The 24,483-nt window shown below is 39.4% G+C and overlaps 1 protein-coding gene across 4 annotated transcripts in view; it reads right to left on the bottom strand.

Annotated features, from left to right (window-relative positions):
- The window catches only part of LOC110296288 (TRPM8 channel-associated factor 1), a 44,782-nt gene extending 20,825 nt beyond the window's left edge, over nucleotides 1-23,957 (bottom strand). Inside the window, exons 1-2 of one of the 4 annotated variants that reach the window (XM_029478648.2) lie at nucleotides 23,822-23,879; nucleotides 23,397-23,505 (exon numbers count right to left, since the gene is read on the bottom strand). The gene's annotated coding sequence lies outside the window, so the exon portion shown is untranslated. Of the gene's footprint in view, nucleotides 1-4,286; nucleotides 4,418-23,396; nucleotides 23,506-23,821 lie in introns of those variants that run through there. The other 3 variants (XM_021164910.3, XM_021164912.3, XM_029478647.2) reach the window with 3 other exon arrangements.
- Between the last annotated feature and the right edge of the window lie 526 nt (nucleotides 23,958-24,483).

Raw genomic sequence — 24,483 nt, 5'->3', positions numbered from 1 at the left:
GTCAAGAATTCAAGGCCAGTTTTGGCTACATGAGATGCTGCCTCAGAAAAAAAAAAAAAAGAAAAATCTTCCCTCAAGGGGAGAAGAAGCTTTTCTAAGTAAAATTACACAAACTAGATGCTTTCAGCTGTTAAAAACCAGAGCTAACTTTTTTACCCACCTCAGAGAATAGCTAGAGAATACAACCAACCACCCAATAGCTAGTTAGTGAGAAACTTATCTCATCCTCACCCTTTGTGATGTCCACAAATAACCAGGATAGCACACTGTGCACAGCCACAGTAATGTCCACGCTTCCTCGTCATCTCATTTCCATCACAAGTCCTGTCAATGTCCTCACTGACCAGCACACTTCGAGGAACCCAGTTTGGTTCTTTAGTAATTCGTGTCTAGACTGAAGGAATCTGGTGTCCAACTCTCTCCAGCTTTATTATTCTGAAAGAACTCTAATAATATTTTGTCCTTAAAGAGAAATCCACAGAGCTTCACCTGTATCCACTGGAGAAAACCTGACTCCTTTCTCCCAGTCTGACCTTCCCCATGGCAGGATGTCAGCTACAGCAAGTTTACAGCTGATTTCCATCTCCTTCCATCTTCCCTGAAACTACTACTCAGGGCAGACTCTGCTTCTATTTCCAACTCCTTTTCTGTCTTTCTCTCACATCCCCACCACTACTTTTCTGTCTATGGAAACAACTGTTCTAGGTTAAGATGTACATAGAGGAGAAAATTTGAGACATTTTCTATGAAAAATTAATCAGTGCCATGAGTCAAGCAATAGGAAATATAATTAATATCATCAAAGGATGAACTAAGAAAAAGAGGAGACAGAGGAGAGATGATGGGGAAGATGAAGGAGAACATGAAGATAATTAATTGACCCACCCATACTTTTTTGTAATAAGATAGGCAGAATTAAAGATATATGTTTACGGATGCTGAACATCCTACAAAACTACAAACGGACACTGGTAAGTGAAACACAAGAGTGGACATAGATCAAAGACAAGGGAATTTCCTAGGATCATAGCTATGTATGAGAGTTCAGGATCTGAAATTCAATCACGCACTTTTCCCCCATAATCTCCCTAGATACTCCATTGTACACCAAATGACATCTTGTTGCACATCTCCTGACACTAATACACATTCCCTCAAGAGCTGCCCATCAGACTCCTGTATATTGGTCAATGCTTTCCATGTTGTGGATAATCATGAAGTCAGATTATTCATATTCATACATCTGCCTCATTGGTTGTTTTCTTAGCTAGTCTGTGTGTGCATGAGATAAACCTATTTGGTGTCTTAGAATGATCTAGATAATACTTTCAGTGAGAATTTCAAGCCCCTGTGTAAGTTCTGAATATATTTTCTGTGGTTAAGGCAATGATGACAGTGTAGCAACTGTAGTAATGACAGTCATAGCAACACACTTCTTATCAAGTTTCCCATATTGTAACACATTATTATTTATTAAATTCTGACAAACTTATAGGGTATATATCATCAAAATCCCCACTGTATAATTTTCTGGAGGAGAAAAACCCAGATCTTTTCAGTGGTCAGGGAATTTGTCCCTTGCTTAATATCTCATAGATAGATAAGTGGTGACTCTAGGATGGCAATACAGGAAATGCAGAACTGAAGAGGAGTCTTTTTAAAAATGTTTATTTATTTTACATGCATGTATATGTGTGCTAGCCAGTTTTATGTCAGCTTGACACAAGCTAGTCTCATCCGAATGGAGGGAACCTCAATTGAGAAAATGCCTCCATAAGATGCAGCTGTCAGGGCATTTTCTTAATTAATCATTAATAGGGGAAGGCCCAGCTGTTGTGGGTGGTGCCATCTCCAGCATAGTTGTCTTGGTTCTATAAGAAAACAAGATGAGCAAGCCAGTAAACAGCACCTTTCCATGGCCTCTGCATCAGCTTCTGCCTTTAAGTTCCAGCCCTGCTTGAGTCCCCGTCATGGTTTCCTTCAGTGATGGTCTATGAGGTGAAAGTATAAGCCAAATAAACCCTTTCCTCCCCAACTTGCTTTCGGTCATGATGCTTCATCATAGCAATAGTAACCGTAACTATGGCAACATGTATCTGATTAGTATGTATGTTGACCACGGGCCTGCAGGAACTAACAGAGGTTGAAGGAGTTACTCTCTCCAGAACTGGAGTTAGAGGTGGCTGTGAGTCACTGTGTGTGTGCTGGGAACCAAACCAAAATACTCTTAACCACTGAGCCATCACTCTACCCAAGAGTACGGTCCTTGGGTATATGTCAAATATGTTAGTATTTGCTAAGTTCCACGACTTTTTGTTTGTTTGTTCTATTCATAAAAGCTCTGTGGAAGCCACAGTTAAACACAGCAGCCTCATCGCCTTAGGAAAGGAAGAGGTAAATGGTTTGTCTTCATATGAATTTTCATCCTTTAAAATTGTTCCCCCATGGTTGCTCTCCTCTTTTGTTGGTGCTAACTGTAGCCCACTTTGAACTTGCCACGTTCTCTTTCAGCAGAAAAGGTATTCCAGGCACAGTCTGGAAAATGGGGAGAAAGCAGACATTCTAATCCTAATTCTAATCCACAAAGCAGTCCTGTAGACTTAAACATGGTTTTTCCTGTGAAGGAATTATGGAAGGGGAGGTGGGGCCATCTTGGGAGAAGGGATTTCTCACAGCTTGCATTCCAGGCCTTAAAACACAGACTTACATATATGAGATCGGAGAATGCATTTCATTCCCTTGATGTATTCCATGGATGTATGACTGAAAGACTGTGTGAGGGTATGGGTATATCAGGGGATACTTCTCAGTAACAGCTAGCCTAGCCTGACCTTGCCTTAACATCAGAAACACAATTCTCTGTGTCTTCTCTTTTCCATATCTTTTTCCACTAAGAAACCTTTCTTTTTCCTTATACATTGGCTTTTTATTTCTCACAATGTCCATCACATTCTACTAAACCAGAATTCAAATGGACTCAGTTTTTTCTTTTGCACTCCATCGTGGGACATTTTCCACTACATCCTTATTAATTTGAACTTAAGAAACAGTTTCATTCACACGTATGAAAGAATGCTTAATGCACATGGAAGAATAGACAATAAAACGATAAAATCACCGTTAAAAAGTTAAACTTCCATATGAGACTCACAACATCAACACTCCCAAGAAAGTATCTCCCAAGCCTCCACCTTGAATCCCTCCTTTCCACCCTCCTCTTTATCTTATAGGAGTAAGATAAAAACTTGGCTTTTACTGTTCCATATTCCAGTCTCACCACACTCGTTCCTACAGTCCAGGGCTGGCTCTCATGGGTCTGGTTCCCTCTAGCTTCTTCATTTTTCTTTTCTTTTGTTTGCTCCCACATTAGTTCACTTTCCCCACTGGGTAACTAAAAACAAGGGAACTGAGGATTCTGACCCAGGAGTGAGGAGACCTGCCCTTTGCCGTCAGAAGCTCAGGTGCTGCCTTCATCCACCTAGCTGTGAGTCCATCAGCTTGCCCCCGAGGGGTTCTATCAAATACAGTGGGTGATAAAGGTCTTTCCACACCACCGGGGGCAGTCACAACTACGCAGGAGCCTGGCGAAGGCCCTCTCTCCTCCTTCCTTTTCCTCTAATGGCCAGTCTTTAGAGCATGTGGGTGACGTCAGGAGGTGGGGGCGCAGGAGGAGGGAGGTTCGGCTAACAGAGGAGGAGGGCAGCCAAGTGGAAAATCTCGGCTGCGGATTCTCAGGCCTCTGGACTAGGACTGCCCTCTCTAAACACACCCACACCTCAGGTCCCTGTGAACAATGCCCAGTGGGCTAGCGATCTGGGTCCTAATGATCCTGTTTGTCAGGTTGAATAAACATTGGGGTGGAATGGTGCTCTATCACCAGCTACCTGTGTGACAAGCACGCCCTGCCCCCTCCTCTGAAGCCGCTCTTTAGATTAGATGCGACCACTGCTGGTGGGGCCTGTCTGGAACTCGCCCACACAAAGCGGTAGCACACAAACGTCACTGTCAAACCAAGGCCAGCAGCAGTAAGAACGCTAGGTCGGGGGTGTGAGTAGGATGCTCAGCCACCACAGAGCAGAGCAAATTCACCAAGAGAAGGTAGGCAGGAAGCCCTAGGACACCTCTGCCCAGATCTGGACACACCCAGGCCCGCAGCGCCCAGGTCCCTCACAGGTCTCTAGCGTCCCTGGAGTAGCACTGGCTTCCCGCCCCACTTGCCTCCAACCCGGAATCCAGTCCTGGTCACAGGCTCCTTTGCCCACGGACTGTTCCTGCGGGCCACTCACCCTGCGATTCCACCAGGCAGCTGTGTTGGCCCTTCTAGGACCGCACCAGGAGGGCTGAACAGGGGATTCTCGGCGGAGCACCAAGGCGCCTCCGAGCAGCCGCCGAAAGCCTGGAGCTTAACGGGGAGGAGAACCGAGCCAGAGGAGAGGAGGGGTTCCCAGTCAGTCTCCTCCCCACTTCCTCCGGGCTGGAGTAGGAGCCCGAGGGGCGGTGCTTGGCAAGAGACAGCGCTTCTTTGTGTAGCTGGCTCAAGCAACAAGGCATTGAGGTGGATTAGGGACACCCCTAGAGGAGGTTTCATCCCAGCAGTGTGGATGGTTATTTTTATTAAAACTTTTCTATTTACAAATAAGGTAAAGGATGAAAAAACACAAGGCATGTTCATTCTGTGACTTATTACATTCTATGGTTACACAGAACCTACATTCCTGTAAAGTTTAGGATAGATGGACCTTGGTATATTGCTCAGGGAAACACACGAATTTGCAGGGATTGTTGAATTCGCTTTCGCTTTTTGGAGGGGAGATGAGAAAGGAAAGAGACCTTTCTAACTATCCATATTGTTTAATCTGGGAAGGCACTGTATATAACTTTACTGATCTCACTGTGTGTGACTGGTAAATTCAAAGCAACATTTCAAAAGAATACTATACAGCTGAAGTACATTATTCCGGGAAGTTTTTCCTCCCCGACAATCAGCTGACTTCTCCTTGAGTTTTCTGGTCCTATCTGTGTGATGACTCCAACTGCTGATGGTGCCAGGTCTAGCAACTAAAATGCAGAGGAGAATATCATCAGTGGGGCTGATTCAAATCAAAAGTGCTGCACTTTTCCAGCTGTGTGGTTTTAAGACACTCAATCTATGCCTCTTTTATTTTCTGGGAGATGGGGGGTCATAAACACCTATAGCACAGATAGAAAGTTTAAACAGATGGGCTGATTCTTGTTTTTAAGTGAGTACCAGACATAAATAAATAAATAAATAAATAAATCAGACAGCCCAAGATTCAGTGGTGTGTGTGTGTGTGCCTTTGAATCCAAGTAGGGTTGTGATCTACACTTCCTTTCCTCATCTCCTTTTAATAGATTTTCTTCCAAAATAAATACTATGAATGCCACACAAAGAGCCTTAGGCAGATGAGCTCAGTGGCCCAGTTTAGTAAACGGATCAGCTAGAAAAAAATCAAATAAGCAGAGTCCAGGTCCTACCAGGTAAAGGCCATTCAAGAGGCAGGAAGTATAATCCCTTTTTTTGTCCAGGTCCCAGGCTTCCTAGCTCCTAAAGGAGGAAGCTGTTGACATGTTCATTATTAAGTCCCATCCTGATCTGAGATGTCAGGATAAAACCTCTTAATGAGTTTGGGGGGTGGGAGCTGGGGGGGTGCAATCGGCAAGACAAAGGTCAGAATTAAAATGCTTGCTGTGTATGTAAAAATAAATATAAAAGGTAAAAATTATATGGGAAGAACACACGCCAATTTGACTCCAAGGATGGGGCTATGAGGCTAGGTTTCAGAAAAGGGTCATGGGGGTTTGGTGAGGAATATGAAGGTGACAAAATGTCAGCATCTGAAAAATTACCTTTTCATCATGTCACTATGAAATATTTCATAATGAAAAATGTCTAATGGCAGAAATTATCAGACTTTTGTTAATTAAGTTTGAGAGGGGAAAAAATAAATCAACACATTGAACAAAAGTGGGAGAGGCAGAAACCACAGACTTCTCTTTTGACAGAAACCAGCTTCCTGGGCCCAGCAAGCCCTCAGGCCAGAGCTCCTAGCTGTGTTAGCATTCCAGGCTCCCAGGCAGGGACTTAGTCAACTTCAGTCTTCCACCCAGGCTACAGCAGACCCAAGAAGCCCTTACTTAACCCAGATCCTGTGCCCTGCCATACTATGGTTCTAGAAACATCGTTTTAGAAACATTCTTCATGGGTCCAGCAGTTCCCTCCCCCAGGCCACTAGCCCCATCCCAATGGAAGGGCAGCTATCCAGCAGAGGTGTGTGACAAGGAAGTAGAGCAGATAGCCTAATAAATCAGTGGGTGGTTGGTTGGAGGTGGAAGGGCTGGTCCCGGGAGCCAACTGGCCACTTCGGGATGATGGCGGAGCTCCACCAGTCACTCTGGTTTGCTCAGGGCCTTCCTTCTTAGTGCCAGTTTCTGATTCTAGTTAAGACCCCAGGCTAGGAGCTTATCCTAGGAGTGCAGCAGGAAAGACTGATTTTAAAGATTAACTGTCACTATGTAGAGGAGGCTAGCTTTGACTTGCTTCTGCCCTCCTAGAGTTGAAGTTAGACTATACCTCCCTCCTTGTCCAGTGTAATAAGTCTTTATGTTAAACAATACACAACTGTTTCCAAGGATGAATTGTATCTCTATATATTGACACTCTTAAGAGTGTTCTGGAGTACACTGGTTTCTCTTCCAACCTGTGTTTCTGCCTTCCCTCTTTTCTCTCATCCTTTTTTCTTCTCTCTTTCTTTTATTCCTTTTCTTGTCTCCCTTTTCTCCCTTTCTCTCCCTTTCAAGATCATGTTATTATATGCATATAATCACACACATCATTAAATTTATTTTAAAAAAACATCTAATCATCTAATATAGTTAAATAGTTTTAATTATACTAGAAGCATGAAAATTATATAGAAACTTTGTATCAAAGTATTAGAATTAGTTACTTCAGACAAGAAAGTGAATTACTTATAAGTTTTGCCCCCTCCTCCCAATTAGTATTGCTAAAAAGCCTTGGCTGGCGTCCAACTCTTGAACCTCCCACCTCAGCCTCCAAACTACTGGGATTACAGTCATGTATCACCATGTCTGGTATAACTGTGTAATTCTTATTTTCAATACTTATTTTTCATGCACTTCATTAACATTTTAATAATTATATTATTTTAAAATAAAATCAAATAAACCTAATCAATTAAAAACTAGATTAAAAATTCCTGGCAAAACTGCTGGTGCTGATTTTATGAAGCCTGTATCATGGTTTTTTGAATTTTGTTTCTAGTTCTAACTCTTTTAAAATTGAGGATGGGATCCAACACCCAACCTTATAGCCATGACTGGGCTTTGTGCTATGCCCTGCTTGAACCTTGTCTGTGTATGCAGCATGTGGTTGCAAGGGCAGAACCCTCGGGGGAAGCCACTTATGCACCAAAAGCTGAAGGAGGTCTGTGCTGCTCCTACACATTCTCCAGCCTCCCACCCTTCAACATCTCTGTCTTTATTTCCTTGGTACCAGGTAGAAGAAGCAGTTCCCAGATTGAATCTTTATAGGACAGCAGATTCAATGGTTAAAGGGTACAAAAGTATCAGATTGCATTATTTAAGACTTCATAACAATTCCCCAATCTGGAGGAAGTATAAGTTAACCACTGTGCTTTGTTTGCCTTTTAGTTTCTCATTTTATCCAGGTCATATACTGGTGTTCCACAGTGAGATAGTTGGTATCAACTCTCAGCTTGATGAGAAGTAGAATCACCTGTAGAATCGCCTGACAGATAGGCCTCCAGGCATCCCTGTGTAGGATTATCTTGATTAGGTTAACTAGGGTGGGAAGGCTCTCCCACAATGGGAGGCTCCATTCCCTAGTCCAGCATCCTGCACTATATAAAAAGTAGAAAGTGAGATGAGCACAAATCCTCACCATTTTCTGCTTGCTGATTGCTAGGACAACATAACAAACTGCTACTGTGACTTCCCCAACATAAGTAATCTCAAACTGTACACACACACACACACACACACACAAATGAAACAAAACAAAACTTTCCTTAAGTTACTATTGTCAGTGTATTTTATAATAGCAACAGAAAAGCAGCTAATGCACATGGTGTCCACTGGATTGATAGAAAGGATAAATGGCTGTAGGTGAGGAAAGAAGTATACAGAATCATTTCTGAGTAATACCAACAGTTGTCAGATGTAGAAGTTACTACAAGTTCATTTTCATTTGATTTTCCTCCTACATATATCTCTAAACACCTTCTAAAACTTTTTTCATTTTATTTTAATATTGAGTGGGTTTGCAAGTGCATGCCTGTACATATTTGAGTGCCCGTGGAAGCCAGAAGAGGAACCCCCAGAGCAGGAGTTAGAGGTGGTTGTCAGCTGTTCATTGTGGATGCTGAGAACTAATCAGAGGACCTCTGGAAGAGTAAGCAAGCACTTTAAACCATTGAACAGTCTTTCTGGCATCTCTGTGCCTTCTTTAACACACAAGCAGGTTCTTTTCTCTTCCTCTGTCACAGAGTCTATGCTACTAAATCAATTTTAAGTTTTATATACCCTTTCTTATATCCTGAGTTCCCTTGTTTTGCTTAAGGTTTTTTGCCCTCCGTAGCTCTGAGTTAGGGACAATGCCACAAAATTCTGAAAGTGCTGACATAACTCTTGAGACATTAAGTCTATGTGCTCTGCCATATGTGAGTAAATAAACAATCCAAACTACAAAATATTCTTTAAAGGTATTAGCTCAACTCTTACACTGATGAATTCTCTCAATTTTTTTTCATTGAAAATTTTATGCTCCTACTTTGACATGGAAAAATGCTATTACTTGCTAATCACGCTTAGGTCTCTACCCCAAAGAACTGCATACATACATTTATATAAAAACCATACACTAAGCAGAATCTATAATACTGTAAAACTGAAAGATACTCAGTTCTTCTTTCCCTGCCTTCTCATGCACTGTGGCATCCAGCTGTTACCTGAATACTATCAACAATAGTGTTCATATAAATTATTGTATATTTGTAATAAATATTGTGCTGCAGCAATGAGTCCAATATGGATGAATGTCACCAAGTGCAGTAACAGATTACATGCTGCAGAAATGTGGTGGTTTGAATGAGAATGACCGTATAGGCTCATATATTTGAGTGCTTGGTAACCAGGGAATGGAACTGTTTGAGAAGGATTAGAAGGAGTGAATGTGTTGGTGTAAATAATGGTCTTGCTGGAAGAAGTGTGTCACTGGAAACAGCTTTTTTTCTAAGTTGTCTTGGTCATGATGTCTCTTCCCAGCAATAGATACAGGAGTATATTTACAGTACAGTGGTTTACATATGAAGTGCCCACCCCAAAAGGGTCATTAGTTGAAGGCTTGGTTCCCAGTTCGTGGATGACTGGGCTTAAATCATAAAGGTGCTCACTTCGGACTCTAAATTGAATGGGCTATTAAGAAACAGGGCTTAGTTAGAAGAAGTGGGTCACTGAATGAGGACCTATGTGGTCAGACATACCTTGTGTCAGAGCTTTTCTTTTTATTCTTCTTTGCTTCCTGGTTAAGATGTCATTAGTAAGTTTGCCCCAGTATGCTTTATCACTATGGTCTCTCATTCTTGGCTCAGCCTATAGCAAAGGAGTAAGTCTACCATGGACTGAAACCTCGAAATTCACCAGCTTAAACAAGCCATTCCTCTTTTTAATTGTTGCTCTCTAGCTAGTATTTGTCACAGAGACAAGTCTAAGACATTTTTAAAAAGTCTAATAAATTTAAAAAAGGAAAGTCAACTTTAAGAATAAAGTTTAGAATAATGTTCACTTTTAGATAAGATAGCGAATGGCCCAATATGTACTGTGGCTTACTCTTAATTTTTTTTATATTGTTTCACTTGTTATTTTTAAACATTTAATTGCTGAACCAAGGATGTGTTAAGTTTGCAAAAATTCATAAAGCTACATAGACATCCACATTTCACAGATGTATACATCTGTATAGCAAGTATTATGCTAACAGTAGGTTAAGGGGTCTATTTTTATTTTAGTTCTGGAATTATATTTGATTAGATACCCCATGTTAAACCAATAATAAAAGATTATAAATACAACATATAAATGTGTCATTATGATATGAAAGTAAGGAATATACAAAGCCAAAATAAAGTAAAACTAGGGAACACTGTAAAAAGCAAGTGGAAGAGCTTTCACATGTGTTTGAAAAACCTTGGATAATGAATGAAGAGAAGATTTTAGTATAGCCAGGCTAGGATGGTATGAGCAATTTGTAAATGGTGTAATTGAAGGCTCACTCACTAGAAGACTATTCCTAGAAGAAACTACTGCAATTTGCCTATCTTAGTTTTCCCGGAGGAGAGGGAAAAACCTTTGAGACTCATATTAACCTTGCATCAGTTACTCATTTGGATTTGGAATCTGAATGTTGGCTACTTTTACTAAAACTCTAAGAGAATAAAATAACTTTGAATAATCTAGCTGGAAATATTTGAATTATGTAGAAACTAATAATTCTGGAGAAAGTCAACAATTTCTGGAGAAAGTGAACTTCAATGTATATAAAGAATTGCTACAGAGAATAAGATTCCACACAAAAGGGGCATTCACAATAATAGTTGTATAAAGTCAATAGACTTTCTAGGAAGCAAAGGACCATAAAAGGAATCATAAAAAGTAGGGTATCAGAAACAGTTAGAACTTGGAGACTTGTTACATAGAGAACATAAAATAATCACATTTAACAGACAGAAAAGAACGGAGACATCAAAACAAATATGAGCATTAAAAAGCTATACTTATAAGATATCAAACAGAATCAGAAATGAAGGAACGGCATAGTTAAAATAAAATTCTAAATAAAAACGTTGAATACATAAAATGGAAGAATAAACAAAATTAAATGTAAATTATTGCATTAAATCCAGTACAGAGGAAAATTAAGTAAAAATTATTAAACTGGATTTAGAGTAGAGTAAAGCAAAGGAATATGGAAAACACAAAAAGGAATAAAAGATATGGAAGGCACAGGAAAAAATTTAATATGTACTTGGTCTGACCTCTAAATAAATATTAGAGAAAATTATACCAAAGTTACTTTTGTGAGAGAGGGGGAGAGTAGGGGGGGAGGGTATTGGGGACTTTTGGGATAGCATTGGAAATATAAATGAAGAAAATACCTAATTAAAAAAAACAAAAAACAAAAACAAAACAAACAAACAAAAAAACAAAGTTACTTTTGCCAGAAGTGCTTAACATTACTTTTCTAGAGTTCATGAAAAAAAACCCAGTTCTCAGATCTATGAAGCCTAACACATTCAAAGAGGGTAGATGGTTTTTTGTTTGTTTGTTTTTTGTTTTTGTTTTTTTGTTTTTGTTTTGTTTTTACAAATGTATACCATAGTGAACCCAAAGGCATAAAGAACCAATCAGTGTGCTGATGGGTGAATAAGAGAAATTCCAGTGGGTAAAAAGAGTTGGGATTATTGAGACATAGCTGATAGCTAGACTTCACACAACTTTCTCAGAAACAAGAAGACAATACAGTGATATTTCAACATAAACAAAAGAAAACAAAAAACCAGGTGTAGTAAGTATGGTTTCTATTGCTGTGAAGAGACTCAATGACCACCCCAACTCTTATAAAGGAAAATATTTTACTGGGGCTGGCTTATCGTTCAGAGGTTTAGTTCATTATCGTCATGGTGGGAAACAGACAGACATGGTTCTGGAGAGGAAACTGAGAGTTTTACAATTGGTAGGCAGCAGGAAGAGAGAAGGACACTGGGCCTTGCTTGAGCTTCTGAAACTTCGAAGCCCACTCTCAGTGACACATTTCGTCCAACTAGACCACACCTCCAATAATGGCACTCCTTATGAGTATATGGGGGCATTTCTTTTCATATCACCACATTGGGTAATCTGGAATATACAGCCAGCAAACTATATTTTAAACATTTTTTCAGGCCAACAAATATTGAGAATTTATGAGATCTGATTAAAGGAAATTCTAAAGAATGAATCTTAAGAAAGGAAGACAAGACGATGATATGAGAGATAAACAAACCAAGATGTAATACATAATGCTGAGAGATCAGCTGTTCTAGTTTTAAGAATGCTATCTTTGGGGTAAGACCCACTGAAGACAGCAAAAACAGACAAACAAACAAACAACAACAAAAACAGGAACCATAGAAAGCCTATTCCAAAGAATAAACAACTCAAGGCCCTTGATGAAGGATTCCAGAGACAAATCCTCCAGAGACAGGAAACACAGGACTCACCTTTCCTCTAACTCTGCCCACTTGAACATTTTTTCCACCCACAGTGCTAAATAACCCAGGCTTCTATCAGTCCCATTAGTTCAAGATTAACAAACAAAATGGAGTTCAAAGAGAGGCCTCAGAAACAGAACTTCAGAGAATAAATAAAAACTCTTACACGCAGATTTCCTATGACACTTGCAGGCAAAGACTCCAATAAATCTTGCCCAAAAGTCATTCATTTCTGTAGCTGAAAGATGGTAGTGGACATCAAGCTACAACAAAATGGCTTTTGTACACATGTTGTGCTTTCACTCCACACAGAAGAAAAGTCATAATTTATCTGTAAGGATAACACTTTAACCACAAAGATTATGTTTTCACTGCAAAGTTACACCTGAAGTGAGCCAGTAATAACAAAAAATAAGTTTGATAGTTTCTTTCTAGAGCAATGCTTTTCAACCTTCCTAATGCTGTGACCCGTGATTATAGTTCCTTATGTTCTAGTGACCCCTTCCAACCATAAAATTATTTTTGTTGCTACTTCATAACTGTAATTTTGCTACTGTTATCAACTGTGTTTTCTGATGGTCTTATGTGAAATGAAAGGGTCATTTGAAGCCCAAAGGGGTTGAGATCCACAAGTTGAGAATTGTTGTTCTCAAATATTTTTGTACCTCTATCTCCAATATTCTTGGATGGCAAAAACATCAGCTAGAATCTAGAATTTTTCATCAACAATGTCTTAAACTCAGTAAAAAGTTGAAAGAAGCTAAGAAGTAGAAAATGCTGCCTAGATAAAAAACAAAAACAAAACCAAAACAAAATAAAACAAATAACTAAAACCAAAACCAACCAAACAACCAAACAAACAACCAACCAAACAAACAAACAAATAAACAAACAAAAAAATAAAAAAACCTACCTTCTAGTAGGTAGGGGATGACTCAACAATTAAGAGCTGGTACTACTATTACAGAGGGCAGGAGTTCAGTCCCAGCAAGGCTGTTCACTGCCACATGGCTTCAGGGGATTTGACCTCTTTCTCTGGTTTCTGCATGCACCACACCCACATGTGCAAACATACAGGCAATCCATTAAAAACAAATCTAAAACAAGAGCTGAAAGTGAGACATGGCAAGAAGCTACAAATATATACAATTGGTGTTCTATGGGAAAGGAAAGAAGGAGAAGCAATATGTTCATAATTAATATCTGAGAAGTACCCAAGACAGATGAAAAACATTAAGACACAAAGAGCTCTATATTCCCTGAGCAGAATAAACAGAGAGGAATAAATCCACACTCTTCACAGTCAGCTGCTGAAATCCAAATTTACAGAACAGATCTGAAGACAAGCCAGAGGTAAAGACACTTTCTTCTCCAAGAAACAAAAACACAGCTGGCTTTCAAAAGAAATGATGGAAGCAAGAACAGAATCGCATAATAGAGTTGAACAAAAGAAACAATAAAATCTGCCAGCCTACAATTCTATGCATAAAGGCAAAATAAAGACATTTCTGGATAACTATAGTCTGGGCAAAACTGGGAACAGCAGAATACAGTACAAGAGCTACTCAAAGGAGCTCTTCAGGATTAAGCAGAACTATCCTAGAAAGACAAAGCACACTGTGGGAAGAAACAGCATACTGTAAGGAGGAAACTATGTAAGATGTACACAAGTATTGGCTTTTTAAAAAAATAAACAAATATCACATCTTGTGGTAAGGTATAAAGCAAAATCAAATATACGACTAACACATCTGAATGACTAGATTCATGGAAATGAACTGGATTATGATCTTTGTTTTAAAATAGGAAAAAGTAATAATTTGCAATGACAAAGACTGTGGCAAGCTGCAATATGTATAATTACCATTAAAACTGGTAAAATTATGTTATTCAAAAATAATGTAGGGACTGGGAGATGGCTGAGTCAGTGAGAGTACTTGCTCTCCAATGATGAGGAACTGAATTCAATCCCTAGTACTCACTTAAATATCTGGGGTGGGGGGGATTGGCAGAACACATATCTGTAACCCCAGTGCAGGCAGCGTAGCAGAAATAGCAAGTCCTGCATTCAGTGAGTTACTGTCTCCTCAGGGAATAAGACGGAGAGTGATACAGTAAGTGTGCTCCCCTAACTCATGTGTGATGTACCCACAAAGCACACAATTCACATCTATACAAGTAATATAGAGGAAAAACACTATAAAATACTTGATTCCAGTGGAAGCAAAAAATAAACACAAGCACAAAGAGAAAACAGGGCTCAATTAAGTAGACTCCAATCCCATTGTTAGGGATCTGTTTGTTTCCCTCCAAAGCTCACTTGCTGATACTCAAAGTGACAAGGACATAGAGACTTTGGGTGGCAACGTAAGTTTAGATAATGGCATAGTTTAGATAATAATGGCAAAGTTTAGATAACGCCACCAATGTTGAATACCTGTGGTTAGTTTTCTTGCAGGAAGAAAAAGAGACTAAAGTTCCCTCTCATAGATGGATGAACATACAGTGCGATACAGTAAGGAAGCAACTAAGCATAGGACAGATTTATGGAACTAGAGTTTTCTTAACCAGGACTCCAGCACTAATTCCAAGGGCTTAGCTTTAACTATAAAAGTTAAAGGTTATTAGCTGGGTGCTATGGCTCACACCAATAAGGCCAGTACCTGGAAGACTGAAGAAGCAACCTTGCTGTGAATCTGGGGCCAACCTGGGCTACAAAGTGAGACTTTGTCTCAAAGTATGTTAATTTTTAAAAATATAATTAAAATTAAGTAAAGTAAAACAGTTATTTTTATTAGAAGTTTATCAAAGTAAAAGGCAAGCAAAAGGAAGAAGATATTTCAAATTCATTAATACAATGAAAAATTCATATGTATATCCAAAATACAACAAAACCATGTCTTACCCTCAAAAGAACAAAACACCTGAAGACTTTATAAAATAGGAAATCTAAAAGGCCATGAAAAAAAATACTGTTTAATGTAATGAGTCATCATTTAGTACATGTTAAACCTTCAATAGATACTTCTATCAGTCCTTGAAGGCTAACCATGACAGTGGTACAATATCTACTGGTGAGAAAGATCTGCAATTGGTGGGACTTACACACATTTCTTATGACACTAGACAGCTATAGTCATTCTGCAAAAACTGTTTGTCACTATCTACTTGGAAGAATTAGACGTATGTTTAAGAGTAATGAGGATTTATGTCTATTAAAAAGATAGATTCATAACTGTTTCCTTTGAGATGGACAGAAAAAAAAAAACAAAAGAAAAAGTCCATCAACATATGCGTACATATGTTTATGCATATATGCACACATATATGTGTGTGTGTACTTATAAACATACACATGAAGTTGGAAAGAGAACATGCAGAAGAAGTTGGAGGGAGGGGAATGCTTTAGTTACGATCAAAGTACATAGTATACATGTATGAAATTTTGAAAAGAAATTTTAATGTAGAAAGATAAAATTTGTTAAGCTGTACAGCTGACCCAGGTAAACTTCTATCATAGGTAATTTATACCTAATTTTTTATTAGAAATAAACAAATCTGTCTTTAGAAGACAAATAAATAAGGCAAGCATCAGGCACAAGATCCTTGATTTGATCTTGATTGCTTTTTGTTTTGTTTTGTACGTAGTCTTAACTTGTCTATGTAGACCAAACCAGCCTTGAATTCATAGAAAGTGACTTTCCTTTGCCACCTGTGACACCACACCCAGCTTAAATTTTGATTTTTAAAGTAAGATTGATAGCTCTCCAGGATTCCTGCATCCAATTCACCAAAATTAACTAATAAAATATCTTATACAAAGCAAATTTTTGTTGTCCTACAATAAGAAATGGCAAATTTACCTTATAAGGGGAAATTTTAGCATAAGGTACTGTATGCAATAATTCTTACAGATAAAATTTTGATGAGGATGCATAGGATTAGAACATAAAACATTTTAAAGGTATACATATGGCATCACATAATTAAACACTATACATTCCTTCCTAGCTCAAAGAAAATTTGGTTTCAATCCTAATTTTAATAACTCAAAGGAATTGGTATCCTACTAGAATCTACTGTGAGTTGGGCTGCATTTACTACATGATGATAAAAGATGCTTTTTTATGATCAGTTGGAAATTGAAAAATGCATTTCTGAACTAAGGAGATGGCTCGGTTGATAAAGTTCTTCCACGAAAGCATAAAGCCCTGAGTTTGAATCACATCATCAAGATAAAAAGCTGGACATAGCAGCATGTGTTGTTAATTCCAGGACCTGGGAAACAATGGCAGGTTTGTATCTGCAGCTGACTGACCAACCAAAATAGCCCAAATGGTGAGTTGCAAGTCCCAATGAGTGGCCTTGTCACAAAACCCAAGACAAACAGATATTGTAAAGCGATGCCTAAGAGTTGACCTCTGACTTCTGCATGTATATATGTGCACTTTTTTTCACATAAACATGCACACATGGCATGCACACACACAAGACACATTTCTAAAGAACTGCTTACAAAAATGGTTATGGGATATAGCTAAAAATGTGGCAACAGAAACTTAAAACTTTAAAAGCCTAGAGAGAAAAGTTCAGAATTAATGAGATAAGTACACAAAATTAGGGCTTTAACATAAGTAAAAACTAATGAGATTAAAAGTGTGTGTGTGTGTGTGTGTGTGTGTGTAAGAGGCAATAAAGTATGCAAAATTATAGGAAAAAGAAAGTGGGAATACTTTACTAAAGAAAAGGTCATCGCAATAGAACATAGAAAGATTTAAACTGAGGATCATAGGATCAGAGGTAAGGAGGACACAACATCTGCCCCAACACTGGGAGTAACTGGGACCAGTGGGACCCAGGCACCCAGCATCTCCACCCTACCAGTGGCACAGGTTCCTTCTGGTATGGGCTATTGCCCTGAGCAGACTTTGGGCTCAAACTCCACTTCCAGTCCCATAACATCCAGAAGAAGCTCCATTCCTAGGTGCCCTAACACGCCCAGGACCACAAGATCACAGGAGCTTGGTCATACCAGGAACTCAGGGTCCCAGAGGCAGCTTGACTCCCAGGAGCTCTGACACACCCAGGATCACAGGATCCCAGAATCACAGGATCACAGAAACAGCTGAACTCTGAGGGGTTCTGACACAACCAGGATCACAGCAAGGACAGCCTCCAGTCAGATATAGTGAGGGCAGGTAGCACTAGAGATAATCAGAGAGCAAGAGGCTAGCATTAAGAACATAAGCAACCGAAACCAAGGCTACTTGGCACCATCAGAACCCAGTTCTCCCACCATAGCAAGTCCTATATATACCATCACACCAGGAAAGGAAGATTCGTATCTAAAATCACTTCTCATGATAGTCATAGAGGACTTTAAGAAGGGCATAAATAACTCCCTTAAAGAAATACAGTAGAACACAGGTAAACAGGTAGAAGTCCTTAAAGAGGAAACATAAAAATGCCTTAAAGAATTACAGGAAAAAATAGCCAAACAGGCAAAGGAACTGAACAAAACCCGTACCCTCAGAGCTCCTTGGAACTAAACCACCAATAAAAAAAAAAACAAAAAAACAAAACACATGGTGGAACTTGTGGCTCTAGCTGTATATGTAGCAGAGGATGGCCTAGTTGGTTATCAATGGGAGGAGAGGCCCTTGATCCTGAGAAGGTTCTATGCCCCAGTATAGGGGAATGCCAGGGCCAGGAAACAGGAGTGGGTGGGTTGGGGGACAGCGGGAGGGGGGAGGGTATAGGGGATTTTTTGAGAGGAAACTAGGAAAGGGGCTAACATTTGAAATGTAAATAAAAAATGTCTTATTAAAGAAAAAGGAAAAAGATCATGTAACATATAAAGGCAGATCTAATAGAATTACACCAGACCTCTCATCAGAGACTATGAAAGCTAGAAGATCCTGGGAAGATGTCATATAGACTCTAAGAGAACATAAATACCAGGCCAGGCTACTATACCCAGCAATACTCTCAATTACCATAGATGGAGAAACCAAGATATTCCATAACAAAACAAAATTTACACAATATCTTTCCATAAATTCAGCCCTACAATGGATAACAGATGGAAAACACCAACACAAGGAGGGAAACTACACCCTAGAAAAAGCAAGAAAGTAATCTATCAACAAACCCAAAAGAAGATAGCCACATGAACAGAATTCCAACTCAACAACAAAAATAACAGGGAGTAACAATCAGTTTTCCTTAATATCTCTTCACATCAATGGACTCAATTTCCCCAAAAAGACATAGTCTAACAGACTGGCTACCTAAACAGGAACCAGCCTTTTGATGCATACAGGAAACGCACCTCAGTGACAAAGACAGAAACTACCTCAGAGTAAGAAGTTGGAAAACAATTTTCTAAGCAAATGGTCCCAAGAAACAAGCTGGAGTAGCCATTCTCATATCAAATAAAATCAACTTTTCACTAAAGTTATAAAAGAAAGATAAGGAAGGACACTTCCTACAGGCCAAAGGAAAAATCTATCAAGATGAACTTTCAATTCTGAACATCTATGCTCCAAATGCAAGGCCACCCACATTCATAAAAGAAACTTTACTAGAACTCGAATCACACATTGCACCTCACACAGTAATAGTGGAAGACTTCAACACAGCATTCTCAGCAATGGACAGTTCATGGAAACAGAAACTAGACAGAGACACAGTGAAACTAACAGAAGTTATGAACCAAATGGATCTAACAGATATCTATAGAACATTTCCTCCTAAAACAAAAGAACATACCTTCTTCTCAGCGCCTCACGGTACTGTCTCCAAAACTGGCCATATAATTGGTCACAAAACAGGCCTCATCAGATACAAGAAGATTGAAATAATCCCACGCACACTATCATATCATCACGGACTAAGACTGGTCTTAAATACCAACAAAAACAACAGAAAGCACACATACACTTGGAAGCTGAACAATGATAACTTGGTCAAGGAAGAAATAAAGAAATTAAAGGGTTTTTAGAATTTATTGAAAATGAAGACACATCATACCAAAATTTATGGGACATAATGAATGCAGTGGTATGAGGAAAACTCATAGCTCTAAGTGCATCCAAAAAGAACTGGAGAGAGCTACACTAGCAGCTTGACAACACACCTGAAAGTTCTAGAACAAAACGAAGCAAATATACCCAAGAGGGTAGATGGCAGGAAATATCTCAGGGCTGAAATCAACAAAATAGAGACAAAAGGAACTATACAAAGACTCAATAAAACTAGGAGCTGGTTCTTTGAGAAAATCAACAAGATAGATAAACCCTTAGCCAGACTAACCAACCAGAGGGCACAGAGACAGTATCCTAATTAACAAAATCAGAAATGAAAAGGGAGACATAACAACAAAATATATCTTAAAAATTCTGTTTGTTGAATATTAACAGTTGAAAATATTAAGATTATGTTGTACAAAAAGGAAAGATTTAAACCAATAATGAATTTTGGTAATGTTTTTAGTAATACTGAGTTTTATTTTATTTTAGTAATACTGAATACATATGCACAATTTATCAAAATTGGATCCATAAGAAATAATGGATCCTAAATAATCCTGTAATTGTATTTTTAAATAATGAAGTTGCTTTATTTTGGTTAATTTACAAACAAAAGCATACAGCTAGTTTAAGAAAAGCATTCACTAAGTAATTGAACCAACAAGCCTAAAATCCCCTGAACTTCAACTCCAGAAGGTTTTACTATTCAAGGATTAGATAATTGCAATATTGTGCAGATTTTCTTTAACAGAGCCAAAGAAAAAACATTACCCATGCTATTTTGAGATGATACCAATGGCAGATCAGAACAGTACAGAAAGCGATAAGTATAGACCAATACTAGCTTACATAAATGTAAATAATGCTTGTCTCAGTGTGCTATTAATAAATGCCATGACATACACACTAGAGATACACTGATATTCTAGAGACTTCAGCTAGCTTACTGTTAGAAGTTAAATTCTATGCTTGCCACCAAAATATATTTGAAGAGAAAGAGTTACATGAAACCTTTTGTTTTTAAAAGGGTTGTTTTATTTTGTTTTGTGTATATGTGTTTGCGTGCATGCGTGTGAGTGCAGAATTCCACAGAGGTGAAAGGTGTGGGCTCCCCTGGATCTGGAGTTACAGCCTGTAGTGAGCTACCTCCAATCCTAGATAAGGAGGAGTATATATACTCTCAATTTTTGAGCCTTCTCTGAGCCCCTTGGATTACATCATGCTTCCAACAGCCACAGAAACAATTGATGAAACATTCACTTATGACAAACTTACTCACCAAATAAAGAATTTACCTGATAACCATGATAGAAGCTATTTTTAAAGTCTACATAATAAAACCTTTCTAAGCAGTGTACAGATGGGCCTTGCCAAAGCAGGAAGGAAGGAAAAAGAAATTAAAAGATTAAAGATTTGCAGATAAAGAAAGAAACAAAGTTGTCATGATTTTTAGATGATATAATTGTTCATGTTGTCATGATTTTTAGATGATATTATTGCTCATGTGGCAAATTTGAAAGCAGTTACTGGTAAATAAAATGGCTCTTTAATTATATCAAATTTGATTGACCAGAAATTAATATATAAAGATAAGTATAGTAATGAGAGTAGGGAGCTTTAAATAAATTTATACACATATGGAAAACTTGATTCATGCAGACCAGTGATGTGGGGACAAGTGATGATCTTCATGGAATAAACAGCAAAGTAATCCGTTTTCATGTGGACTAAGCCTGAATGGCAAATGCAAAACCATTGGAAACCATTGGAACCCAGTACAATAAGTTACTTTAGAATCCCAAGGATGCAACTGTGTGCTCTGTATGTGCCTTGGTGTGTGTGTGTGTGTGTGTGTGTGTGTGTATGTGTCTTGTATGTGTGCTCCCACTTGTGGAGGCCAGAGGTGGTTGCCAGGCGGTTACAGGGAGTTGTGTGTTACCTTTCAATGCTGAATTGCCAATTTTCAGCAAGGGGAGTATTGCCATGAAAAGCTGAGCCATTTCAGCCCAATGAATTACACAATGCTTTCAATAGCCACTGAAACAATTAGTGAAATTATTTTCATTTTATTTACGGAGGCAGGGTCTCTCTCTGGACTTAAAGTTGAGAATCTGATAATTTAGCTAATAAGCTTGCTTTGAGGGTGGGGCGAGAGGTGAAATCCCTTCCTCTTTATATTAGTATTATTTGTGGCTACCACACTTTCCCACCTTTTCTATGGGAGCTTGGTAGTCCAGCTTTGATCTTTCCATTTACACAGCAAGGGCCTTTATCCACTGAGCCATCTCTCCCACTCCTTGAATATACAATTCTTTTTTCTCCCCTTTCTCTCTTGAAGATACAATTCTGAACAAATGATAAAAGAAAGTTCCAGTAACTTAAACGTAAAAATTTCACTGAGCAGTCTGGAAGCAGACATTTGTAGCACATACAATGACTTAGATATTGACTGAAACATGGATTGTACAAAGAAAAGACTCCAACGAGTCAATTAGGTACAGAAAAACAACTGAATTTGTTATGACAGGTCTGTGGAACATCAAGATTTCTGACCCTTTGCTGGAGGGAGTGCCAAATAGTTTGGCACTTGAGGAAGAACTTGGAAATAACCTATTAAAGCTGAATATATATGAATCCTATGACCTATTTTTTCTACTCTTGGAAGCACACTCTAAAAAAGCACTTGCACACATAGTCATGGGTGTTAAAAGGACATTATGTGGTTGCCAATGGTAGGTAGTCATTTTAATGTTTGTCTGCAGGTGTCCATTCTCATGTGAAATCCATCCCTTGGGTATATATATATAGGGTGGGGTGGGAGGGTCAATCACTTCTAAAGAACAGAAGTGACAAAAATAGATGCCATTTTTGAGATTAGAGAAGAAAAAGGTATTCTGGTTCTTGTCTCTCTTTTGGCAAACCCTCACTCTAGGGTTGGGGTAGAGGGAACAAAAAATTATGTCACAGCAAGCCTTTGTAATGAGGCCCCCACTACAGAGAAAGACATGCCTGGCCCAAATCAGGGAGATCCCAAGTTTACAACAGCCCTGTGTTAGCTCCAATGAGCCTTGAGTCAGGCTGAGCCAATACCCCTTTACTACAGCGTGAGAACCTCCAGACTCCAGTCTAGATCCACAGAAACTGGCAGGTGGCAAAGAAATATTAGAAGTGGCTTTGTAGTTGTTTATTATTGATCTTATACTGTTATGTGTTGGGATAGCTTGTCACATTAAAAAAAAAGAATACATTCCCCCAAGTGAGAAACCTAAATGGTCAATGGTAGAATAACTATAGGGTATTAAACCAATTAGAAATAAAAATGAAAGAAGTATAAGCAAGGATTAATCCTAGAGCTATAAGAATATACGGGATAATATTCATGAATGATATCATGACAAAATCATAAAGCAACCCATGTATGTCTTACACATAAGAGTAGAACTATGAAAACGGCGTAGTTGAAAGGAAAATCGCGAAGGATGCCAAGTCTCAGGCAGGGAAGGGCAGAAATGAGATCCTCCATTATGGTATTCAAGCCTTATTTTTTTACCCACAAGACAGTCAAGCGTTTATTTCACTATCTTGTAGATTAGACCACTTTGGAATGATACGCATTCTTTTTATTCTTAAGTCTTTAAAGCAACGCAAAACAGAGTGAAGAGCTAGCTGAAACGCAATCACTTCGCAAATCCTTTGGAGAATGGACAAATGGTTAGCGGGTCAGCCCATAGACAAGAGACATTGGTTCATCTCTTTAAGGGATTCTTCCTCCACGTTTCCACGATTGTCTAATTGACAAGATCCTTTTTTCCCCTCTTCCATTTTTGCCCTTCATTTCAGGTTGGGCCAACCCAGGAGGCCTGCTGGGGGGTTGTGTATCTGCCAACTGGATAATCTAAGCCCCTGCTGCTGCAGGCCGAAGGCGGTCCAGACCTGCGTCTTCCAAGAAGCCCCACACCCATTTCAGCAGCACCCTGCCCACATCCTCCCACCCACCTCTCAGAGCAAATATACTCCAGGCCCTTGGGTGCTTAAAGGACATGGAGAGGACTTTTACCTGGGGGCGGGTAAAGGAGGCTAAGCAGGGACTGTGGCCCTTAAAGAATTCTGTGTGGAGTCTCCTTCCGCAACCTCTGAGGTTCCTTTGATCAAATCCCAAAGGCTCCCTGCTGAACACAAACCACAAGGAAATGGGGAACGGCTGGGAGGGGGTTCCTGGCTGGCGAAGGGATAACAATGCAGGAAGACTGAAGGAGATATCTAAAGCAGCGGAAAGCTCAGAAAGAGACAGAGAGGAAGGTCTCAATGTGGAATGCATCAGCCACCTCCGCACGCCCGTGTTGCCCACACCAGCCCCCCACGCAGCCCCAGGCACTCGCCACCTCCTGCCCCCTTTCCCGCGAAGTACCCCACCCTTCTGGCAGTGGCCTTTGTCATCGCAGGCCTCTCCTGGTGCAGACCCTATCACGGAGCCAGACTCACTCTGCGTCGCTGTTCCCTGAAGTGCTGATTCGGAGGCACAACAGCAACGGAGGAAGCTTCCCAAGGGGAAGAAGCTTCGGGCCTGCAAGTGAATAGGCGGTGGACCAGTGGCTGGGGGACGTGGAAAGTCACTGGTAGAGAAGGGGGGAGCAAGCAATGGGCCGTCCTGAGAACTGATTGGCTACACGGGATGTGGGCGGTGCTTCGCTCTCTGCCCCCAGACCTTAGAGGCTCTCCTTTATGTCAATTTCTGCTCTAAGGCTTGGATGTGCAGCTGGCCAATTTCTAAAATACATACATACATACATACATACATACATACATACTACATACATACAGCTTAACACTGTGAACAAATAAGGCATTGATAAAACAAGAGAGCTTTATCAGAAATTATACACAATTATATTAAGAGAAGAATTAAAGCTATGGGTCCTATATTAAATTTAATGAAAAAGTCAAGTGTTGGTAGAAGAGAGTGTGACTACACTTTGTTATATCCCAGACATCTGGAGTTTGAAGCTGCTGCATCTTCCTAGTTTCATAAACTAGGAAGTATGAGTGAATAGTGGCTGCTACAACAAATTGCCAGACAAGGAGGTGAATTAAGCCACACCCTTCCGACAGCTTACAGTTCTGTACATCAGAAGCCTGGCACAGGT

Source organism: Mus caroli, unplaced genomic scaffold, assembly GCF_978045245.1.
Source record: "Mus caroli unplaced genomic scaffold, Mus_caroli_1 scaffold_7, whole genome shotgun sequence".
NCBI lineage: Eukaryota > Metazoa > Chordata > Mammalia > Rodentia > Muridae > Mus > Mus caroli.
This window is presented reverse-complemented; position numbering and strand designations above follow the sequence as displayed.